General features: G+C 42.0%; 1 protein-coding gene across 8 annotated transcripts in view; it reads right to left on the bottom strand.

Moving 5' to 3' along the window:
• Positions 1-22,481, bottom strand: part of FAM135A (family with sequence similarity 135 member A) — a 140,046-nt gene extending 117,565 nt beyond the window's left edge. For 4 of the 8 annotated variants that reach the window (XR_012667589.1, XM_075126516.1, XM_075126517.1 and 1 more), the window contains exons 1-2: positions 21,652-22,315; positions 1,873-1,955 (exon numbers count right to left, since the gene is read on the bottom strand). The gene's annotated coding sequence lies outside the window, so the exon portion shown is untranslated. Of the gene's footprint in view, positions 1-1,872; positions 1,956-9,846; positions 10,064-21,651; positions 22,316-22,336 lie in introns of those variants that run through there. The other 4 variants (XM_048845999.2, XM_075126515.1, XM_048845998.2 and 1 more) reach the window with 3 other exon arrangements.
• Between the last annotated feature and the right edge of the window lie 1,155 nt (positions 22,482-23,636).

The following is a 23,636-nucleotide window of genomic DNA, read 5'->3' as shown; positions in this document are numbered from 1 at the left end:
CCCATTTAATCCTAACCACACAGAACACTATTTTGACATTCCTTTGCTTAATTCACTTTTTATGATGGTTATCAGTTTTAAAAACAGACTGAATCACTATGTTCCACTTCAGTTTAAATCATGTCAGTGCAAGCAAGAACAGTGTCTTGAATTTCAACATTCTTCCTACTGTACAGTTTAAAAAGTTACAAATCATTAACAGATTGTGTAGGTTTGAGTTTCTTCTCCAACAATGTTTGTTTATATCTATGATTTCTGTTTGTTACATATGTTGTAGCACCAAAAAAGCTGAAGTAAAAAGAAGAAAACAGAACCTTAAAAGTGTTTCTTTGCACATGGCCAAAACCTGATACCACTGAAATCAACAGCTATTTTTCCACTGGATTCAACAGCAGCAAAAATTTGCCTTTTAATTAACAAAATTCAACAAGTAGCAGTATTATGAAAATAATCAGATAAGGCTAGTCCATATTGGGTCTTAAAACATTCTAGTGATTAGCATCCAGAAAGAGGTGTTTCTTTAACTCAACACTCATCTGCTGCCTAAGAAACAGCAGATTGCTTTGTGGAAAACTAGCTATATATAAGCAACAGGAATCAAGAGACAAGGTGAGTGAGGTAATATATCTTGTACTAGACCAACTTCTGCTGGAGAGAGAGGGCAGGTCTACACTACAGCAGGGATCGAGGGTCTGAGATCAATCCACCAGCGGTCGATTTAGCGGGTCTAGTAAAGACATCCCCCACCCCCCATCGACCGCAGATTGCTCTCCAGTCAACCCCTGTACTCTACCCCCAATGAAAAGAGTAAGGTAAGTTGACGGGAGATTTTCTCCCATCGATCCCCCGCAGTTTCTCGACCTAAGGTACGTTGACTCCAGCTACGTTACTCACGTAGCTGGAGTTGTGTAGCATAGGTCGACTTACCGCAGTAGTATAGACATAGCCAGCAACAAGTGTTCGAGCCACACAGTCTTCTTCAGACCGGTGTGGCTCTAAAGCTTGCCTCTACCACAAAAAGAAGCTGGTCCAATAAAAGATATTACCTCATCCAGTGTGTCTCTCTAATATCCCGAGCTACAACCACATTGCACACAACAGGAGTCAGTGCAGTTATGTAAACATCAGACATACAGCAGACCTTATAATGAAAGTGAAGTGTATCTTAATGCAAAGACCAGAACTAATGCAAGGTTTTAGTAAAAGTACAGTAGAACCTCAGAGTTACGAACGTCTTGGAAATGGAGGTTGTTCATAACTCTAAAATATTCGTAACTCTGACCAAAACATTATGGTTGCTCTTTCCAAAGTTTACAAATGAACACTGACTTAATACCGCTTTGAAACCTTACCACGCAGAAGAAAAATTCTGCTTTTAACCATCTTAATTTAAATGAAACAAGCACAGAAACAGTTTTCTTACCTTGTCAAATTTTTTTTATTAAAAACTTTCCCTTTTTTTTTTTTTAATAGTTTTATGTTTAACACAGTACTGTACTGCATTTGCTTTTTGTTTTTTGACTCTGCTGCTGCCTGATTGCATACTTCTGGTTCCGAATCAGGTGTGTGGTTGACCAGTCAGTTCAAAATTCTGGAGTTCGAAACTCTGAAGTTCTACTGTACTGTGTCTAGTTCTTTTAACACAGGTAAAATCTGAAGATCATTTTGAAATCCAATAGTATTAAGCATTAAGAATGGAAATGCTTACATTCAGATGTCAGTTACAATCATTCTATTCTATACTATACTAAGGACCAAAATTTTGCTTTCATTTACATCTTTAATTCTCACTGGCTGTAGTAGGAGTTGCATGGATGTTAGGTAACAAAAGAGGGTCAATAAACTATTAGAAGAAGAATCTTTGTTTCTTACCTCTACTGGTAAACAATCCATTTTAATATGTGAAATAATCAGTCTTCCAATTCTCCATTACTGCGATCAAAAACATGTTTATACTAAAAAAAAAAAGAATAATAATAATTAATTGTACCTCTTAATGTAAGCACACATAGCTCAACATCCACTATTTTTCCTAACTTTTCCTCATGTGTTTGAAGGTAACAGATTAACAAAATGTTAGTGAAGAATAATTCTATCTCCACCATATTCGTGAACAATCCAGGCGTTTAAGTGAATGAAAGTACTGTCAGAGACTTTTATTTTCCCAATCTTCTTTGGATTTCAGGCAGGCAGAGAACAGGATTCAGACATATTTCAATACACTGAACTCTACTTCTTTTTATTAAGGATGGTTCAAACAGATTGCAGTTTTCCTTTCTGTATCTCTCTCAACTGCAGAGAAATAGTGCCCAAGCTTACTTCTGTAGGCTTGTACAGTTATAAAATTTGAACTATTGTTGCCTTAGCTTCAGAGGGGAAAAAAAAAAATCAACGAATAAAAGTACAGTATAAAAAAAATATACATGCAATTTCTCAAATGGGCATTTTTCTTGGTGGGTCATTCTTAACGCAGTGCCTTTCAATCCCAAGGATTTGGAGTGAAAGCCTGCTCCCACTAATGTCACTGGCAAAACCCCCATTGACATCAATAGGGACAGGATTTCACTTCTTTTGCTTACAGAGTGTGTAATACATATTTCCCCACACTCGTTTTTAAAAATGGTTTAAGATATACAATAGGATAACAACTTGAAAAAACTCAAGTTGAGTAGTTGACATTTTTAGTCCTAAAATCCTAGCAATTCAATCACAATTTAAATTCTGAAGAAGCAGTTTACCATCACAGCCACTAAAAACACAGTGAGAAGAGTCTGAAGAGCAGAAATACATAAAACGATGAAGGGAGGAGAGAAGACAGTAAATTACACGAGCTTGTAATCTTGTGCTTCTCCTATGTCTCTTACTGCTCCTTCAGTGAGTCCTGTGGAGGATGTCCTGATGCATCCGATGAAGTGAGCTGTAGCTCAAGAAAGCTTATGCTCAAATAAATTGGTTAGTCTCTAAGGTGCCACAAGGACTCCTTTTCTTTTTGCGAATACAGACTAACACGGCTGTTACTCTGAAACCTGTGGAGGATAGTCCTCCAACTTTTCGGGGAGAGTTCTACAGGCCTCTGTCCTTGGTCCCCCTCTCTTCTCCCTCTACACCTTATCTCCCTTTGCAACTTAAGCAAACACAAATTCAATTACCATCTATATGGTGGGTTTCAGAGTAGCAGCTATGTTAGTCTGTATCCGCAAAAAGAACAGGAGAACTACAAAACAAAAAACACTAACCCAGGAACCTATCCTTGCAACAAAGCCCGTTGCCAACTGTGTCCACATATCAGGGGACACCATCACAGGGCCTAATCACATCAGCCACACTATTAGAGGCTCGTTCACTTGCACATCTACCACTGTGATATGTGCCAGCATTGCCCCCTCCACCATGTACATTGGCCAAACCGGACAGTCTCTACGTAAAAAAATAAATGGACACAAATCAGACATCAAGAATTATAACATTCAAAAACCGGTCGGAGAACACTTCAATCTCTCTGGTCACTTGATTACAGACCTAAAAGTCGCAATATTACAACAAAAAAACTTCAAAAACAGACTTCAACAAGAGACTGCTGAATTGGAATTAATTTGCAAACTGGACACCATTAAATTAGGCTTGAATAAAGACTGGGAGTGGATGTGTCATTACACAAAGTAAAACTATTTCCCCATGTTTATTTCCCCCCCTACTGTTCCTTACACGTTCTTGTCAACTGCTGGAAATGGCCCATCTTGATTCTCACTACAAAAGTTTTTTTTTGTTTTTTGTTTTTTTCTCTCCTGCTGGTAATAGCTCACCTTACCTGATCACTCTCGTTATAGTGTGTATGGTAACACCCATTGTTTCATGTTCTCTGTGTATATAAAATTGTCCTACTGTACTTTCCACTACATGCATCCGATGAAATGGGCTGTAGCCCACAAAAGCTTATGCTCAAATAAATTTGTTAGTCTCTAAGGTGCCACAAGTACTCCTGTTCTTTTTGCATCTATATGGTGACAACTCACAGATCTACCTCACTACTCCAGAAACGTCTTCATGTGCTATAACTAAAATCTCAAACTGTCTGACATGTCTCATTGATGTCTAGCCATCGACTCAAGCTAAATATGGCTAAAACAGAGCTACGCAGTGTAGTACTGCAGAGTACACTTAATACAGCAACGGAAGGGCTTTTTCTGTCACTGTAGTAGGTACCACTGTTCCCTCTAAGCTGTGCGCGTGTGCACCTGCACACAGATCTTAAACCCTGCGCACACGGCAAAACACCCTGCGCACTCCGGCTTTGGCACGCCGGCTTTTTTTTTTCTTCTTTTTTTGCTTCGGCGGCAGCACAGAACAAATTTTTTGCGCACACGGCCTGTTAAACATTAGAGGGAACACTGGTAGCCACCCCCTCAAGAATTCTTCCATTGACCTAGAAGTCTCTACATCCTAGCAGTCTCTACATCAAGGCGAAGGTCAGCTTAGCTACATGTCTCTGGGGGGTGAATTTTTCACGTCTGAACGACGTAGCGAGGTTGCTTAGCACCCACCGGCAGCCAGCTCACCAGCGCCTCCCGTCTGCCAGTGGCCCTACCAATCAACTCCTCCCAGTGCCTCCTGCCCGCCACAATCAGCTGTTCCACGGCATGAGGGAGACGCTGGTTGGGAGGGGAGGAGCAGAGACTGGTCGCACTTTGGGGAAGAGGGTGAAACTGGGCAGGAAGAGGCAGGACGGGGCAGAGTAGGGGTGGGAAGAGACAGGGTGGGGCCTCGGGCAGAGCAGAGGCAGGGCGAGGGTGGGGGTTTGGGGGAAGGGGTGGAGGCGGCAGGGACTGAGCGGGAGTAGAGCACCCCCATGGAAAGGAGGAAGCCAGCACCTGTGGCACCAGTGATTCCACTGAGGCTTCATGCAGTTGCAAGGGAACACATGTAGAGATGTGAGAGCTGGATCAAGGCCTTATTTACTTTTTCACTACCTAATTTAAACGTGCTAAAAACGTGCCCAATTGATTCCAAGCTGTTTGTACATGAATACAGGCCTTTTAAAATTGACAGAATTCTGAATTCAACTGTTCTGTCTTCCGCTATTTTTCACTATTTTGATGGAAGGAACTTTAACACAACATTCTTTGCACACAGGTTTAGGTGTTTGGTTTTAAATGCTAGGAGAAAAAAGGAACCAACTCAGACTGACAATTCATGAGACACATAGCCTTTTTATCCTGTTATGGAGTCAACCTATGACCTTTATTTGGTATCAGTTATCGTATTTCCTTAGCATCTTCATTTTTTGTTACTAATTTGATCAAATCAGATTTCTGCTGAGGCTACAATAATCATGTAATATGTTCTTCATCTGTCCAATTTCTTGGAAACCTTTGCTTGTTTTTTAAATTTAGAGCCTTGAGTTCCATCTTTGCACAATATATACTATGTTTCAATCAAAGTCCTAAACTTTTCAGTGCTAATTTCAAAATGTTTATATAGTTTGATATAAATGTAGATATTAGGGTTGCCGAGTCTCCAGGATTATCCTGGCCTCTCCAGGAATTAAAGAATCTTTAATTAAAGCTTATGTCATGCGAGGAAACCTCCAGGAATACATCTAACCAAAACTGGCAACCCTAACAGAGATATAATCTTCCTGTGAGATCCACCAAATGTCATCTGGACCACCTTCTTCAGACCGGTGACCATAAAGAAGGTGATGGTCACAGAAAAATTTTTCACATTTCACAACTTGCTTTAGAGTAGCGTTTCCAAAACTTGGGATGCCGCTTGTGCAGAGAAAGGCTTGTGGCGGGCCTGGCCAGTTTGTTTACCTTTCTAAAGGTCTGGCTGATCGCTGTGCCCGGCCAACGGGGGCTGCAGGAAATGGCGCAGGCCATGGGACATACAGGGCCTTTCCCTGCACAAGCGACGTCCCAAGTTTGGGAAACACTGCTTTAGAGTGTTAAATGTTACTTCTTCTTCAGAAATGTTTAAATAGTATGTGTAAACACCTATACATCATAAGTATAGGATGATAACACCTGATATGTTCTCATCCTGAGATGACTGAACAAGTGGCAAAGAGCCATACTTTACTCTGCATTCCCAGATGGCATCTCTAGCAACTTGGACAATTTTCTTTTCAGCTGCAAAGCCAATAGCATTTTTATTTGAATGGATGCTTATAGTCATTATCAAAACAGACTAACCATCTTGCATTAATGTTAGAGTAATTCCTTTAATTTTCTATTTTTTCACTTGCAGCATCTAGAAGTGGATTAGAATTAAAATTTGTGTGCAGAATTATTTCTAGGACAAAGTACTTCAATCATGTCTCTCTAATATTGTGCTACACTGAAGGTAAAGTTAGCATAAAGGAATGTAGCAACCTTATCAAGTCCAACTTTTGCCTTTGTTGCTTTTATGAATAAACCGAGCTTTGCAACTTTTTTGAGTGTCTAAAATAGACAGACTGCTCTAAAACAAAGCCAATATTGAAAAGCTGCGAGAAGGCCTCGCAGAGACTTAAAATTATCATGTATATGTTTCAGAAACATTGGCCTTAAAAATGTTTCATACTTAATGATCAGCTCTAACACCTTCAGCAGCATATTTAGTCACACATTTGGTGATCTTGATGAATCCAAAGGAACCAGTTTTCTGTGCTTTTTGAGAGGAGCATGAATCCTTTTAATGTTACTATTTAAACTACTGATGAGAACATTTACATTAGAATAGTTATTAATTTGATTGTTTTTTTCTGCTGTTTACTTGTCATGCTGAGTCAGAAATTCAGACACTGATGTTTGGTAAACACCAGTTTGCAGCTTTCAAATTTATTTCAGTTAGAATGAGAAATGACCTATTAAATACAATGTTATGAAGAATAAAAAATAAGATGAACTCCTGTACAAATCCAGGTTATAAGAAGCCCCACTCACCTTCCAGGTATTTGGATTTTAGCAAACAATGCCTTCCTTATCACTCACAGTTTCACCCATTTCCCTCCAGAACATACAGACAGCTGATCCTACTCACTAGCCACATGCTCCTCTATCAAATCGCCATCGACTCCACCCATTCCTATTCTCATGTAAGCTTCTAAACAGTTCAATAACTTATTTTTTCCCCAGCAGGAACAAGAACCACCTTTATTATTTTAAAACTTTTTAATATTTCCGTTCATAGTCGAAAAGTTCGAGTTTAATGCTTGAAGCATCAGAACACTTTCAAATATAAGGAGTTTTAAAAGGTGGCATGTGTTTTTTGTTCACCTCCATCTCCCCCCACAAAAAGATCCTATTTTTAAAAGTTGCAAAGTAAGGGAAACAACCACCTTAACTTTGACTACATAAGGCTACCTAGACAACAAGAACATCCATTAAGGATGGTAGTGTGGTCTAACAGAGTAAGCATCGGATTAGGACTAAGTGAGGAAGACCCAAATTCTACCGCTCTCTGTGTAGCTTATTTCCATAGCCTGTGGCTGCATGTATCACAGATCTTGTGCACTTTCAAAGTTTGCCCATGGGCTTTAGAAAGGTCTAAAAACATGGATAATTTATCTAAAACTAAGTGTGACACACTTAAATAGCTAAGTATAGTTAGGCAAGCCACATAGTTATATAGCTTTAAATGACCATATTCACAGGGACCTTGACCACTGGACAAAAAGTGTAACACTAAAATAGAGAAATATTAGAAAATGATCAATTTTGGTAGAGACCTGTATTATTTAGGTGGCATTGTTAGCAATGAAGTGTACAATAGTTAGGCATGGCAGAATTCAATTTTTATTTTTATAAGTTCAACGGATAATATCAACGTTTATTTAGGCATTTGTTTCTATTTTTATTTTCACAGTTGCAGGGAACTGGAGTGGAGGGTAAGACAATTTTATGATAAATTTTATAATAGACATAAAGCTTTAACTTTTTGAATCTCTATAACCACTGAAACCCAAATTGCCAAAAAATAAAAAGTAAATAGCCTTAAATCAGACTCTAATAAGCTCTCAAGCAGCATTTTTCTTACTTTGCCTATCTGAATATTTTGATTATCATCAATAGAAATGTTTTGGTCAGTTTGTGTGTATATGGTGTGTAGGATAAGTACGAAATTAAAGAATTAAAGTTTGCTTAAGTTTGGTTAAGGATCTATATAAGTATTGTAAAGAAGGTCCCAACCAGGAAGTAAAAGAAGGCTGTGAGAATAAGAAGTAATATTACTTGTAGTGGATGGGAAGAATGTATGGTTGTAAAAGTAACTAATAAAATAAAAAGCTATAGTAACAAGACAATGAAAAACTGTCTTAAGAGAAACAAGCCCAAATCTTCCCACTGTTCTGCTGGTAAAGCAGGGCGATTGGGAGGGAGGGGAAGAGATAAGAAAGGAAAGGCCTTGGGAATAAAGGAGGCTGTAAATCTTATCTGGATTAAAACTGGAAATAAGTGTGAATTGTCTCCAATTGGTTTTTAGATGAAGTCAGTAACTGGCAATGACATCATATGTTTGTTAAATGGTATAAAATGTAAACTTTTAAAGGGTTTATTGCTAATACCTGCTTGACTATGCTGGAGCCAACCAATGTGGATCGAAGCACCCCCGAGGTTAGCCCATTTGTAAGTATCTTGATCAAAATGCTTATAAATGGTTTGTTACTGTTTCAATGTAGTAAATTTCTTACTAGTTAGGCTTTTTAGGCATGTTTAGAGCAGTTGTATAAATACTATATGGCCTTTATTAAATTTAAAGGAATTTATGGTTAAATTAGTATTTGGTGATCTTCCATATCAATATTAATAATTTCAAATATTAATTCCAAAATGGTGAAATTGATGATTACTGATACTTACCAATAAAAAAAAATCAACTGCTTCCACACCTAACAACAATTGTGTATAATCTGACTCTTGATCTGGGGTGATCATTGTGGGACAGAGTTAAGGTTCTTGAAGTTAGCATTCTTACTTTCTCCTGCATTGTCTCCTGACTGACTTATGTTGTTTTAAGATGGGTATCTCTGGCTTTGCACTTCCCATTTGCAATTACCCAGTTAGGCTAGACTCTGCTAACTGCAAGGAGAGGCAGAGGCAAACCAAGACAAAAGGGATGAAGTTCTAAAAATTTAAAATTATCAGAGAAAACCCAAAAATTGTACCAGACGGCTAAGTAATATAGCACATTACCAAGTACTTATTACGGATAATAATGAACTATAGGTTACCAATACATTAACTTCTGCAAACTTGTACATGCTAATCTTCCTTACTCTGTGCAGTAAATAGCAAATGCATTAACAAGAACAAAAGAGATTACTCAACAATATACTGTGACTTCAGAGAAGAATCAACTTTTCCTCTCCTTTGCTGTAAATCCAGCTCCATTCTTTCTGTCCTGTTCTCTGCTTCTCTTTGGCTTGAAATGCTCCTTAGATTTGATGTTCCTGTGGCTGTACCTCTTTGCATCAAGTTTATCCAAAAGCAGGGTATTTCACCTAATGGGCTCCCACTTGTCTATTAGGGACCTTTGAACTGTATTCCATCAACAGAAGTTCAAACAGTCACTCTCTCTCTTCAGGTACTTTAGGTCATTCCTGGGTGGGTTTCTCATTTACTGTTTTCATATAACAGCGTTTTGATCAATTCCTTTTTTCACCACTTATATTTCCTTTCAGTTATTTCCCTTGACACTCTCTAGTATGTTGGTAGATTTTATTTCCCTTTACTTCCCTTCTTGAATAATGTCTGCTCACACACCCAAGTCTATTTTTTAATGTTTCACGTGACCTGAAACCTTTCCTACTTTCCTTCTTCTCACTTTGAAGTCTGCTACTTTTACTCTCCTGTACTTTTATCACCTCACCTCCTTCCCCAGCTCCAGTTCATCCACTAGCTCAGCATCCAGATTCTTCTCCTTCCCTCCTTCTTCTCTAATAGCTTCTTCCAGCTTCCCCTTCGGGGCGGATTCCAAACCCTGTCCCCAGATCAAGCTGCCGTCTCTTGGTTGTCCCTCTCCCCATTCAGGACACCATTCTGTGCTGCTACTTCACAGCTGCAGCAGGTGCACGGTGCCAGTGCCAGGGTTACTACATAGATTCTGTGGCTTGAACAGTGGAGACTCACCTACAACATATGCGGGGGCAGAGGGGAACAGAGAGATTCAGGCATTTTCAGGCCAGAAGAGACCACTGTATCATCTTATCTGACATCCTGTACACCAAGGCCAAAGAACCTGTATTAAGCCAGGTAATGGGACATATTTAGGAAATTAAGAAGACTTATAAAACAAAGGCCATGAGCTGATCAGTGTGAATGGGTTGACTCTGATTAACAAGACAGCTCCATATTTCAGAAATGTCAAAATCACAGCAAGGAAGGTTCCTGCACAATTGATGAATATTATAGAAAATAAAACTCTACTGTGTTGTTTCTAATATGAAGGACGATTGTATAAATAAATATCAGAAGATGCTACCACAGTCACCAAAATGTTAGAAGGTAAATATGTTGCTGGAGGTACTGTAATTGCCCCTTTTAATGATTCTCGAGACAGGAAGAGAATCCAAGATAAATCACTCAAAATTAAAATAAATACAGAACACTACTTTTAGTTTTCTTTATACAAATCCTGCAAAGGAAGAAAATAAAAATGTTGATGAGGAGTTCTCTGTATCCTGTTTCTGACAAAAGTATAACAATAAAACATTTCTGTTTTGAGATGTATCCTCCACTCCAAAACTTCCAAGAGTGATGAAAAAAGGAAACTGAACACAGACTATAAAATAGAATTATCTGGTGAAGATTAAAATGACTGATGTGGTTTTATTCCATCTCTCACACTGTGTTTATATTTGGCATATTTCAATCTGTGTTCTACCTACAAACTGAAGCCACAGCTGTTCCATTAATTCCCTGTATTTCCATCTGTGTTTGCCATAGGAAGTGTGCTGTCATAGTTTTCTATTTTCTGCTTAAAATAAACACAACTTGCTCCCCGACTTCTCATTGACCCCAAAGAGTGGGAAAAAAAAACTCTTTTCCTCCCTTCCTGCTTCCTTGTTGTAGGCCCTGTTACTTTTATTGTTGGATGCTTCATGCATTGTCCTGTGAGAAAGAATTATTAAGAAAGACATTTCTACATCTATTTATAAAATTGCATTTACTGTAACAAATATCTGCAGTCATAGTTAGAAATGAGAGAGTCTGCATCTCTATTTAATTCCCAATTTCATATTTTGAAATAAAAAAATTCTGTAGTTTTCTATACAGTTTACTTCAGGATGTACCTGAAAGTGAAAAATTGTTCAATGCCAAATAGAAGATCTGCATAGAGCCGAATACAGCAAAACACTAAGCAAGTGCTTAACTGCATTTCTGTTCAGCAAAGTGTGTGCTTAAATTCCACTTCAGTGGAACTTAAGCACATGCTTAAGTGTTGTGCTGAATCAGAGCCACAGAGCTTGACCGTGGAATCACTCTCACAGATGGTCCTTACTCATAAATAGTCTGACTGTAGTCAATGGGATTGCTCATGTAAGTGTTTGCAGGATCAAACCCACTGATTTTTGCTATGGATGTATGGAGAGTTTCCCAGATGCAAAGTCACTTTCTGGGAGTTATGACATTTTCTACAAAATCAAAAAATTTAAAAACAAAAACCAATACCTCATACCCCTTCCTTGCTCTTACAATAAGGAAAAAAACAAATGTAATATCATATTTATGTCTAGTGAATATGTAGCATTGGTTAACATGCAATTCATGAAATTTTCAAGAAGAACATATGCTGTCTAAAAGAAAAATCAATGTGAACTCAAATGTATTTGCACTAGGGCTGTCGATTAATTGCAGTTAATGCATGCAATTAACTCAAAAAAATTAATCGCGGTTTTAATCGCGCTGTTAAACAATTAAATACCAATTGAAATTTATTAAATATTTGTGGATGTTTTTCTACATTTTCGAATATATTGATTTCAATTACAACACAGTAGACGAAGTAGACTTTACTCACTTTATATTATTTTTTATTACAAATATTTGCACTGCAAAAATGAAAACAAAAGGAATAGTATTTTTCATTTCACCTCATACAAGTACTGTAGTACAATCTCTTTATGGTGAAAGTGCAACTTACAAATGCAGAATTTTTTTGTTACATAACTGCACTCAAAAATAAAGCAATGTAAAATTATAGAGCCTACAAGTCCACTCAGTCCTACTTCTTGTTCAGCCAATCGCTAAGACAAACAAGTTTGTTTACATTATGGAAGATACTGCTGCCCACTTCTTATTTACCATGTCACCTGAAAGTGAGAACAGGCGTTCCCACTGCACTTTTGTAGCTGGCATTGCAAGGTATTTATGTGCCAGATATGCTAAACATTCATATGCAAACATTCGTATGCCCCTTTATGCTTCGGCCACCATTCCAGACGACATGTGTCCATGCTGATGACACTCATTAAAAAAATAATGCATTAGTTAAATTTGTGGCTGAACTCCTTGGAGGAGAATTGTATGTCTCCTGTTCTGTTTTACCCACATTCTGCCATATATTTCATGTTGCAGCAGTCTCGGATGATGACCCAGCACATGTTGTTCCTTTTAAGAACACTTTCACTGCAGATTTGACAAAACACAAAAAAGGTACCAATGTGAGATTTCTAAAGATAGCTACATCACTCGACCCAAGGTTTAAGAATCTGAAGTGCCTTCCAAAACGTGAGGGGGACAAGGTGTATAGCATGCTTTCAGAAGTCTAAAAAGAGCAACACTTTGATCCGGAAATTACAGAACCCGAACCACCAAAGAAGAAAAGCAACCTTCCGCTGATGGCATCTGACTCAGATGATGAAAATGAATATGCGTCGGTCCGCACTGCTCTGGATGGTTATCGAGCAGAACTCATTATCAGCATGGACGCATGTCCTTTGGAATGGTGGTTGAAGCATGAAGGGACATATGAATCTTTAGTGCCTCTGGCACATAAATATCTTGCGATGCAGGCTACAACAGTGCCATGCGAACGCCTGTTCTCACTTTCACATGACATTGTAAACAAGAAGCGGGCAGCATTATCTCCTGCAAATGTAAACAAACTTGTTTGTCTGAGCGATTGGCTGAACAAGAAGCACAACTGAGTGGACTTGTAGGCTCTAAAATTTTACATTGTTTTATTTTTTAATACAGGGGTTTTTTTGTACATAATTCTGCTTTTTTAAGTTCAACTTCCATTATGAAGAGATTGCACTACATTGTATTAGGTGAACTGAAAACTACTATTACTTTTGTTTTTTACACCACAAATATTTGTAATCAAAAATAAATATAAAGTGAGTACTGTACACTTTGCATTCTGTGTTGTAATTGAAATCAATATTTTAAAGTGTAGAAAATATCCAAAACTATTTAAATAAATGGTATTCTATTATTGTTTAATTGCGTGATTAATTGCGATTAATTTTTTTTAATCGTCTGACAGCCCTAATTTGCACTGAATGTAAATGCCTCCTTTGGACATTTGTGGGCTGGCACAATTAATTTACTAAATTGACTATTTATCACATATAACAGTGGATTAGCAAAACTGTCAAGAGCATTTACCTGCTCATACACAAAAAACGCTGTTCATCTGCCCCTATCAAGATAATGAAAGCTTTAATGATATTTTATGTACCCATAAAATAAATAACTAAACTCCCACCCCTTGGTTGATTGAGAGAGTAGAATTTGGTAGGACTGCATTACAGCCTTTTGTGCTTTTTTTTTTTTTTAAGTCAAAAATCCCAAAAGAATTCTGCGACAAGGGAGACAAAGGACAAAAAGGTGGGTAGGTCTGCAATCATAAAAAGAGAAGGCAAATTATTTTGGTTTACAGGTGAAGAAAGAATGAGGGGCACTAGTCCATACAAATAACATTTTTTAAAAAGGATGTTGGTAATAAAATCTTTAGTTCTAACTTCCTCCACTGCAATTAATTTTAATCTTGACATTAAAAGGTCCATCCTCTGGTAGAAAAAGCAATTCATCCACTACATTAGCTTAGTCCTTGCATGCTCCCAATCATAACAGACTACTATTCATGCCAAATTCTAACAATGACAACATAAATTATGTATTTTTTACCTGAGCTAGATTTAAGGATACCATATTAATTTCACTAAATGCAGCATCTCATTCTCCCTATGAAAAATAACTAATACCTTTCATTCACTATGTCAGTCAGTTTCTGTAACTGGATTTAAAGTACTACATTTCACATAAACTAATTTAAATCCTTTCAAAGAATACTATTTAACACATGTTCTATTATTTTAATCAGTTACAAGCCAGTACTGAGGACTTGTCGATGCACTGGCATCAATTTAGCTGGTCTGGTGAAGACACGATAAATCGATGGGAGCGCGTTCTCCCGTGAACTTCAGTACTCCACCTCCCTGAAAGGCGGAAGGAAGAGAGCATCTTCTGCTGACGCAGTGTGGTGTAGACACTGTGTTAGGTCGATGTAAGCTTCGTCGTTCGGGGGGGCAAGGGGGGGTTGGCGTAACTTACATCGACTTAAGCAGCAGTGGGACTTAAGGACTGAGGGAAGCTGGAATGAGAGATGAACTATGCTGTGAAAGAAACCTAGAGAGACTTGGGGGGGAAAGCAGAAGTAAGGATGAAAACAAACACAAATTAAGGCACCCTGTCTGGTGCAGATTGGTGGTGTATTTCTCTCATGTGGATGTTCAGAAAATGACTAAGGTAGTCACTAAGATTCAGATGGAAAGAAGATGATAGGCTTATGCCTCATTCATACAAAGTTCAAAGATACATGACTGAGGTCTGATTTCTTATTTGCTTCTTATAGAACAGCCCTTTCAGGTTGAACAGGCTCAAGGAATTTTTTTGCAGGGGCTATCCAGGTAGGTTAAAGCACTTAATGCACTCTTCCATAAACCAAGAATTGTTCCAGCATGACAGATAGCAATGATGCTCCAGCAGAATTGATCCCTTACTGATTCTGATTGCGTTAGCATCCTACGAAAAGAGCCAGGCACCCTTTTGAGTTGTTTTTCACAACCAAAATGTTAACCGATTTCTGTATTAGCAATCAGGGTGCTGGAAGTGGGGGTGCAGCAAACCCCCTGGCTTTAAGTGGTTTCCATCATATAGAGGTTTACAATTTTGTTTAATGTCTTTCAGTATCATCATAAAAATTGTTCCAATGCCACTGTTAGCAATACAATTTAATCCCTTCTACAGGAATAAGAATCACCTCAGTAACACTTTCACCTCTTGCCAGCTCAAGAAATGAAAAATTGAATAGGATTTGCCTTTGGATCCCAAAATAGTAGTGCAAATGCGTTCAGATTAACTCAGTGGGCTGACTTAAAGAAAAAAAAAAAGAAAAAACAAGAACAAAAACAACCCAAACTCGTGCCTTGTCCGCTTATAAGGTCAGACTCCCAAACCGAGATAACTTTACCCTCCAACACTAGCAGGAAACACAGACACAGAATAGGCGGACCTTAAGCAAAAACAAAAAAAAACAAAACAAACACACAACCCCCCCCCCTTTTTTTTTAAGCAGATGGCTTTAAAACTGATATTTTCTTACTACTAACACGACCACTACAGATTATCATAATTAGATTTTTAAAGTTATTTCCATTTATTTGCTATGTATGCTGTGCAAATGTCTACACTATGAAATTAGGTCGAATTTATAGCAGTCGGTTTTGTAGAAAGCATTTTTACACAGTCGATTGTGTGTGTCCCCACACAAAAGCTCTAAGTGCATTTATCTGGCATTTAGTCAGCGGAGTGCGTCCACAGTACTGAGGCAACCATTGACTTCTGGAGTGTTGCACTGTGAGTAGCTATCCCATAGTTTCCACAGTCTCTACCGCCCATTTGAATTCTGGGTAAAAATCCCAATGCCCGATGGGGCAAAAACATTGTCGCGGGTGGCTCTGGGTACATATAGTCAAGCCCCCCTTCCCTCGGTGAAGGCAACAGCAGACAATCGTTTTGCGCCTTTTTTCCTGGGTTACCCAAGCAGAGAAGCCCACTCAGCTCACCATCACCGTATGTCGTCTGGGTGCTGGCAGACACAGTACTGCATTGCCACACAGCAGCCGCTCATTGCCTTTTGGCAGCAGCAGTGCAGTATGACTGGTAGCCATCGTTGATGCACTCCAAGGTGCTCTTTTAACCGACTTTGGTGAGGTCAGGGGTGCCTGAGCAAACATGGAAGTGACTCAGCCAGGTCATTTCCCTTTTAAGTTTCGTTTCATGGTGATTCAGTCCTGCCAGCAGTCCTACTGCACCATCTTTTAACGAGCAGCTAGGAGACGATGATGGCCAGCAGTCATACTGCACCATCTTCTGCCAAGCACCCAGGAGATGATAATGGCCAGCAGTCGTACTGCACACTCTGCTGCCAGCAAGATGTATAAAGATGGATGAAGTGGATCAAAACAAGAAATAGACCAGATTTGTTTTGTATTCATTTTCTCCTCCCTCCCTCCGTGAAATCAATAGCCTGCTAAACCCATGGTTTTGAGTTCTATCCTTGAGGGGGCCATTCTGTTTCTCCTTGATGCAAAGCCACCCCCTTTGTTGATTTTAATTCCCTGTAAGCCAACCCTGAAAGCCATGTTGTCAGTCGCCCGTCCCTCCATCAGAGCAACGGCAGACAATCGTTTCGCGCCTTTTTTCAGAGCAGATGCCACAGCACTGGGAACATGGAGCCCACTCAGATCACCGCGGCAATTATGAGTACTATAAACACTGTGCGTGTTATCCAGCAGGATATGCAGAACCATAACCTGCAAGAAAAGCGAAACCAGGCGAGGAGGAGGTGACTGCAGTGTGATGACGAGAGTGATGAGGACATGGATATAGACCTCTCACAAAGTATGGGCCACTGCATTGTGCACATCATGGTGTCAATTGGGCAGGTTCATGGCATGGAACGCTGATTCTGGGCCCGGGAAACAAGCACAGAGTGGTGGGACCGCATAGTGCTGCAGGTCTGGGACAATTCCCAGTGGCTGCGAAACTTTTGCATGTGTAAGGGCACTTTCATGGAACTTTGTGACTTGCTTTCCCCTGACCTGAAACGCAAGAAGACCAAGATGAGAGCAGCCCTCACAGTTGAGAAGCGAGTGGCGATAGCCCTGTGGAAGCTTGCAATGCCAGACAGCTACAGGTCAGTCGGGACTCAATTTGGAGTGGGCAAATCTATTGTGAGGGCTGCTGTGATGCAAGTAGCCAACGCCATCACTGAGGTGCTGATATCAAGGGTAGTGATTCTGGAAAATGTGCAGGTCATAGTGGATGGCTTTGCTGCAATGGAATTCCCTGACTGTGGTGGGGCCATAGACGGAATCCATATCACTATCTTGGCACTGCAGCACTAACGCAGCAAGTACATAAACCAGAAGGGGTACTTTTCAATAGTGCTGCAAGCACAGGTGGATCACAAGGGACGTTTCAAGAACATCAGTGTGGGATGGCCGGGAAAGATACATGACGCTCGCATCTTCAAGAACTGGTCTGTTTCAAAAGCTGCAGGAAGGGACTTTATTCCCAGACCAGAAAATAACCATTGGGGATGTTGAAATGCCTATAGTTATCCTTGGGGACCCAGCCTACCCCTTAATGCCATGGCTCATGAAGCCATACACAGGCACCCTGGACAGTAGTCAGGAGCTGATCAACTATAGGCTGAGCAAGTGCAGAATGGTGGTAGAATGTGCATTTGGGCATTTAAAAGTGCACTGGCGCAGTTTACTGACTCGGTTAGACCTCAGCGAAACCAATATTCCCACTCTTATTACTGCTTGATGTGTGCTACACAATATCTGTTAGAGTAAGGGGGAAGATGTTTATGGAGGGTGGGAGGCTGAGGCAAATCGCTTGGCCGATGATTACGCGCAGCCAGACACCAGAGCGGTTAGAAGAGTACAGGAGGCCGTGGTGCACATCAGAGAAACTTTGAAAACCAGTTTCAGAAATGGCCAGGCTACGGTGTGAAAGTTCTGTTGGTTTCTCCTTGATGTAACCCCCTCCTCCCCCGGGTTCACTCTACCTTCCTGTAAGCTAAGCACCCTCTCCTCATCCCTTCGATTACAACTTGCAGAGGCAATAAAGCCATTGTTGCTTCACATTCACGCATTCTTTCTTTATCCCCCTATTTGTATGATGAATAACTTCCCAAAGTAGCCCAGGAGGGGTGGTAGAGGAGGGAAGGACAAGGTTACACAGCACTTTAAAAGTTTAAAACTTTAAAAAACTTATTGAATGCCAGCCTTCTGTTGCTTGAGCAATCCTCTGGGGTGGAGTGGCTGGGTGGCCGAAGGCCCCCCCACCACTTTCTTGGGCGTCTGGGTGAGGAGGCTATGGAACTTGGGGAGGAGGGCAGTTGGTTACACAGGGGCTGTAGCGGCGGTCTGTTCTTTTGCTGCCTTTCCTGCAGCTCAACCATACGCTGGAGCATATGAGTTTGATCCTCCAGCAGCCTGAGCATTGACTCCTGCCTTCTTTCAGCAAGCTGATGCCACCTACCATCTTCAGCCCGCCATCACTCACAGAGGGCTGGGCAGCAGAATTCGGCTTGCAGGCAGCCATGGTAAGCCACAGTCTTTTGGCTTCTTTAACCTTCATAAGAAGTGGAAATGGCTTCAAACAGCAGTGCCCTCATTTTCCATACGAAGTAGCCGTTGGGTTGCCCATTGAAAATGGGTTGGCAATTTAAAAAGAGAGGCTGCAGTTTCTGGGTTCACGTGCAGCAGAAACCCAACTAATCCCCCCCCCCACACACACACACGCCCTAATTCTCTGGGATGATGGCTTCACCCCTCCCCCCCACCACGTGGCTAGCAGTGGGGAAGATTTCTGTGCAGCCACAGGCAAACAGCCCAACAGGAACAGACCACCTCTGAATGTCCACTTACTAAAACCACCCTATTTCAACCAGGTGACCATGAATGATATCACTCTCCTGAGGGTAACACAGAGAGATGAAGAACGGATGTTGTTTGAACGCCAGCAAACACCAGGACCATACGCTGCAATGCTTTGTTCTGCAATGATTCCCTACTACATGCTACTGGCCTGGCGTGGTAAAGCATCCTACCATGGAAGACGGAATAAGGCTGCCCTCCCCAGAAACCTTTTGCAAAGGCTTTGGGAGTACATCCAGAAGAGCTTTATGGAGATGTCCCTGGAAGATTTCCGTTCCATCCCCAGACACGTTAACAGACTTTTCCAGTAGCTGTACTGGCTGCAAATGCCAGGCCAAATTAATCATTCAACACGCTCACTTTTAAACCATGCATAATATTTACAAAGGTACACTCACCAGAGGTCCCTTCTCCGCCTTCAGGGTCAGGGAGCCCACCTTGGGTGGGTTCGGGGGGTACTGGGTCCAAGTCCAGGGTGATAAACAGATCCTGGCTGTTGGGGAAACCGGTTTCTCCGCTTCCTTGCTGTGAGCTATCTACAACCTCCTCCTCCTCCTCCTCCCCAAAACCGGCTTCCGTGTTGCCTGCCACTCCTTGGACGGAGTCAAAGCACAGGGGTGGGGTAGTGGTGGCTGCATCCCCTAGAATGGCATTCAGCTCATCATAGAAGTGACATGTCTGGGGCTCTGAAGCGGAGCGCCCGTTTGCTTCTCTGATTTTTTGGTAGGCTTGCCTGAGCTCCTTTATTTTCACGTGGCACTGCTGCAGATCCCTGTTATAGCCTCTGTCCTTCATGCCATTGGAGATTTTTTCAAATATTTTGGCATTTCGTCTTTTCAAAAGGAGTTCTGCGAGCACAGATTCGTCTCCCCTACAGCGATCAGATCCCATACCTCTTGTTCAGTCCATGCTGGAGCTCTTCGGCGATTTTGGGAGTGCATGGTCTTCTGTGATGATGAGCGCTGCATGGTGACCTGTGCAGGTGAGCTCGTCTCGCTAGCCACACAGGAAATGAAATTCAAAAGTTCGCAGGCCTTTTCCTGTATACCTGGCCAGTGCATCCGAGTTGAGAGCGCTGTCCAGAGCGGTCACAACAGAGTACTCTGGGATAGTTCCCGGAGGCCAATACCGTCGGATTACATCCACAGTACCCCAAATTCGACCTGGCAAGGCCGATTTCAGCGCTAATCCCCTCATCGGGGGTGGAGTAAGGAAATCGATTTTAAGAGCCCTTTAAGTCGAAAAAAAGGGCTTCGTCGTGTGGACGGATGCAGGGTTAAATTGAGAACGCTGCTAAATTCGACCTAAACTCATAGTGTAGACCAGGCCTCAGACTAGAAACATCTAGTAGTCACTTCTGTATGGGGTCAAGTTTGTAGTCAAATTCACATTCAGTGTCTCACTCACTAGCATGAAGGGAATACTTGTTTAAAAGCAGTTTTCAACAGAATTCAGCGAAAATTTTAATATTGATCTTAGATTTCAAATAACCTAAATATATAAAATTTAGCAAGGAGTCCCATTAAGTCAGTCTCTCTAGCCAACTCTTATTAAATAAGGCTATTCCCAGTCCTACAACATTAAAATTCACTGTCACTGTGCTGATATTTTGATTTATTCTCCCTTTAAAATACACACAGCTACTCCTGATGCTAATGGAAGTTTGCATATTTGCTAAGTGAAGAACAGATCACTTATTATGATAAGAGTATGCTTTTGTTTCTGCAGCAGGAATGGTAAAAACATATCCTTTTTCTCATAGAGAAGCACACAGCACACTGCCCTATGTGAAGTTTCTGCAGAGCATTAAATGATAGTGTCCAAATGTATTTGGCAAGTCCTTCAAATGCAATCCCTAAGTAGCTATGTGTACCAGGAAATAGCTGTAAAATATTCCTAACTCACATCCAACAACTTCTAGATTACAGGAGGAAACAACATTCAATTAGCAATGCTGATAATTCTTCCAACATTGGGGCAATATTAAGAGTTGTCCTCACAAAGAACCTGAAAAAAAGATCAACAAAAGCCAAGGAGTTCATCTAAGTGTACATTAACTGACCACATTTGATACTTGGTCACTTTACCAAGAGAATGAAGTAGAAATTATTCTGATTTATTTCCAATACTTTCTTTTATACAGATTAAACACAATTAAAAAAAAAATCCTACCCAGCCAGAACTTCTTAAGGGACACAGTACCAAAACACTAGAATTATCTACTAGCCAAAGAAACGATAAAAGAGGAAAGGGGCGAATATAAACGATTTCTCGCTTTCTACCACAGTGAAAGAGTTGCCTGCAGTCAGGGCTGCGCAGGGGGGTGGAAAGGACACCCATCCCGGGCCCTCCACATCCTACAGGCGGGGGTAGGAAGGGAAGTGCGGGAGAGTTTTCCTTCCCTGGTTTCCTAGTCTCTCCTGCTGCTGCCCCATTGCGAGGCGGGGTTAGTATGATCATCGCAGGCCAGAAGGAAACAAACAAGCCCCTGCTGTTAGGGTCCTGACTCCCCGTCCCATGGGGTACAGGCCAGACCAGGGGGCCGGCAGGCAGGCGGGCTCGCTGCCGATCAGAGGAGCTTTTATTTGTGTGCTTTGAATGCAGACACCCCTACCCCATCGCAGCTGCAGTGGGGGGGCCGCGGCGAGGGCATTCAACCCTCCCTCCGCTCCGACTCCCGGTCCGCTGCACAGGCCCCTTCCCGCACCAACCTGAGCCATAATGGAGCCGCCGCCGGTGTCCGGGGATCGCCCGCCCCCTCCTCGCCCCACTGTGCTCTCTTCCAGCGGAGTCCAGGCCTCGGCAGCACCGGGATGGCGTAGCGCATGCATCCGACGCCAGAGCCTACTGCTGCCGGTGCGGCCCGTGTCGCCGGCGCCCCGTTCCTCTGGGAGGGCGGGGGCTTGCTGGCCGCGGGCGCCGCCGGGCACACGCCGCTCCTGCTCCTAGGAGCCGCGCGGCGGCCGGAGCTCGGGAGGGCTGCTGAGGGAGCAGAGGCCGGCGGCGGTGACTGCCCAGCTATTGCCGCCACATCCTCGGTTCCGCGTGCTGGGTCTCGCCGCGGCCGCCTCAGGCTCGGCGGCGGCGCCAGACCCTCGCGCTGCTCCCGGTTCCTAGTCTCTGCTCCGAGCCGGGCTCGTGCTCCCCCTGCTGCACCTCCGAGCCGGGCTCCTGCTGCTTGCGAGGGAGGGTCGGGCTGAAGCCTGCCCTGTGCTAGCGTTGCTGCGGGCGGGTGCAGTTGTCCCGGCCAGAGAACAGGGGAATGACCGCGGCAGCGGGGATCGGCTGCCACCCAGACGCCTCTGTCAGCCCCAGGGAGGCTGGACTAGCCTTCCGCTGCCACTGCTGGCCGGGGCAAAGGGGAGGGTGAGCCGATAACAAGGGGACATTACTCACCCCTAATTCTCGCTCTGAGGCAACGCTCTGGGGGGACACAGCGAAGTCTCCTCGCCAAAGCTTGGGACTGTCTGACAGCAGCGGGCGGTGTAGTATAAATCAGGCCCCCTACTGGCCGCTCATGGCCGCCCCTGTCACTCACAAACGCTGCCCTCCGAACATGCCACTCCGTTCATTGGCGGAAGACACCAGACTCGCACAAGGAATAGCCGGTTTAAAATAATCAACATAAGATCTGCCTTAGAGGCCGTTCACCCACCAAGGTCCAAGAGAAAAATACCTCAAAAGAGAAATTCCAATTCTGAAGGGGGCTGGGGGTGAGCCAGAATCCTATAAGGTAGTAGTTTCATAGAAGCAGAATTAAAGATAATTAATTAGTCTTCTTGTGCATCCGATGAAGTGAGCTGTAGCTCATGAAAGCTTATGCTCAAATAAATTGGTTAGTCTCTAAGGTGCCACAAGGACTCCTTTTCTTTTTGTGAATACAGACTAACATGGCTGTTACTCTGAAACTAGTCTTCTCTAATGACACTCACCAGGCAGCATTCTCACTCCTGGAAAGACTTAACAAAGGTACTGAGAGAAAATGAGAGCACATCTGCAAAGAGAAGCAATAACAACAACGCTACTGGAAAAGCAAGGAGGATAAGATGCTTCTGAAATTCACTCCATTCAGACAGGTAACCAACCCCCAAAGGTTGCCTAGTGAAAATAAGATATTCCCTCCCAGGGTCCAGAAAACAAAATCACTCAAACTAACCGTTCCTCCTACCTCCATTCCCCAATTTCTTTCATGATGAACAGCCTGGCCTCCCCTGCCTTGGAAACCAGTTCTGTAGAAGCAAACTTGGATTTCTGTCTTAAGTCCAAATCCAACATGCAGCCGCTTTGTCGATGTTTGTGTCGGAAATGTTTATAAGATAGGCATGGGTGGCAGACCTGCCTTTAGTCTTATAAACCTTGTAGCCTTCTAGCTTCATGCCAACCAAGTCATCGCAATGTTAAATATGATCAGATGTCTATTTAGATATGGTTGTTTTGGTAATAGCATTTTCCAGTAAACTGTTGTCAAAAGAAATAAAAAGAGGAGTTTGGAGCTATAGTCTGCGCCAAATAGAAACCCAAGAACTTCTTAGCATCAATCATATGGAGGAAGGCCTCACTGGGATTGGCATGGAAAGAACGATAGCAGGATTATAGACTGATATTGGTGGCACTCTAAAAACACATTTGGAGAGGAATCTCCAATGAGTCCATAGCACCAGTTTATTCTTGTAAAATCTGCACAGAGATAGATCAG

Source organism: Caretta caretta, chromosome 3, assembly GCF_965140235.1.
Source record: "Caretta caretta isolate rCarCar2 chromosome 3, rCarCar1.hap1, whole genome shotgun sequence".
NCBI classification, from domain to species: Eukaryota; Metazoa; Chordata; order Testudines; family Cheloniidae; genus Caretta; species Caretta caretta.
This window is presented reverse-complemented; position numbering and strand designations above follow the sequence as displayed.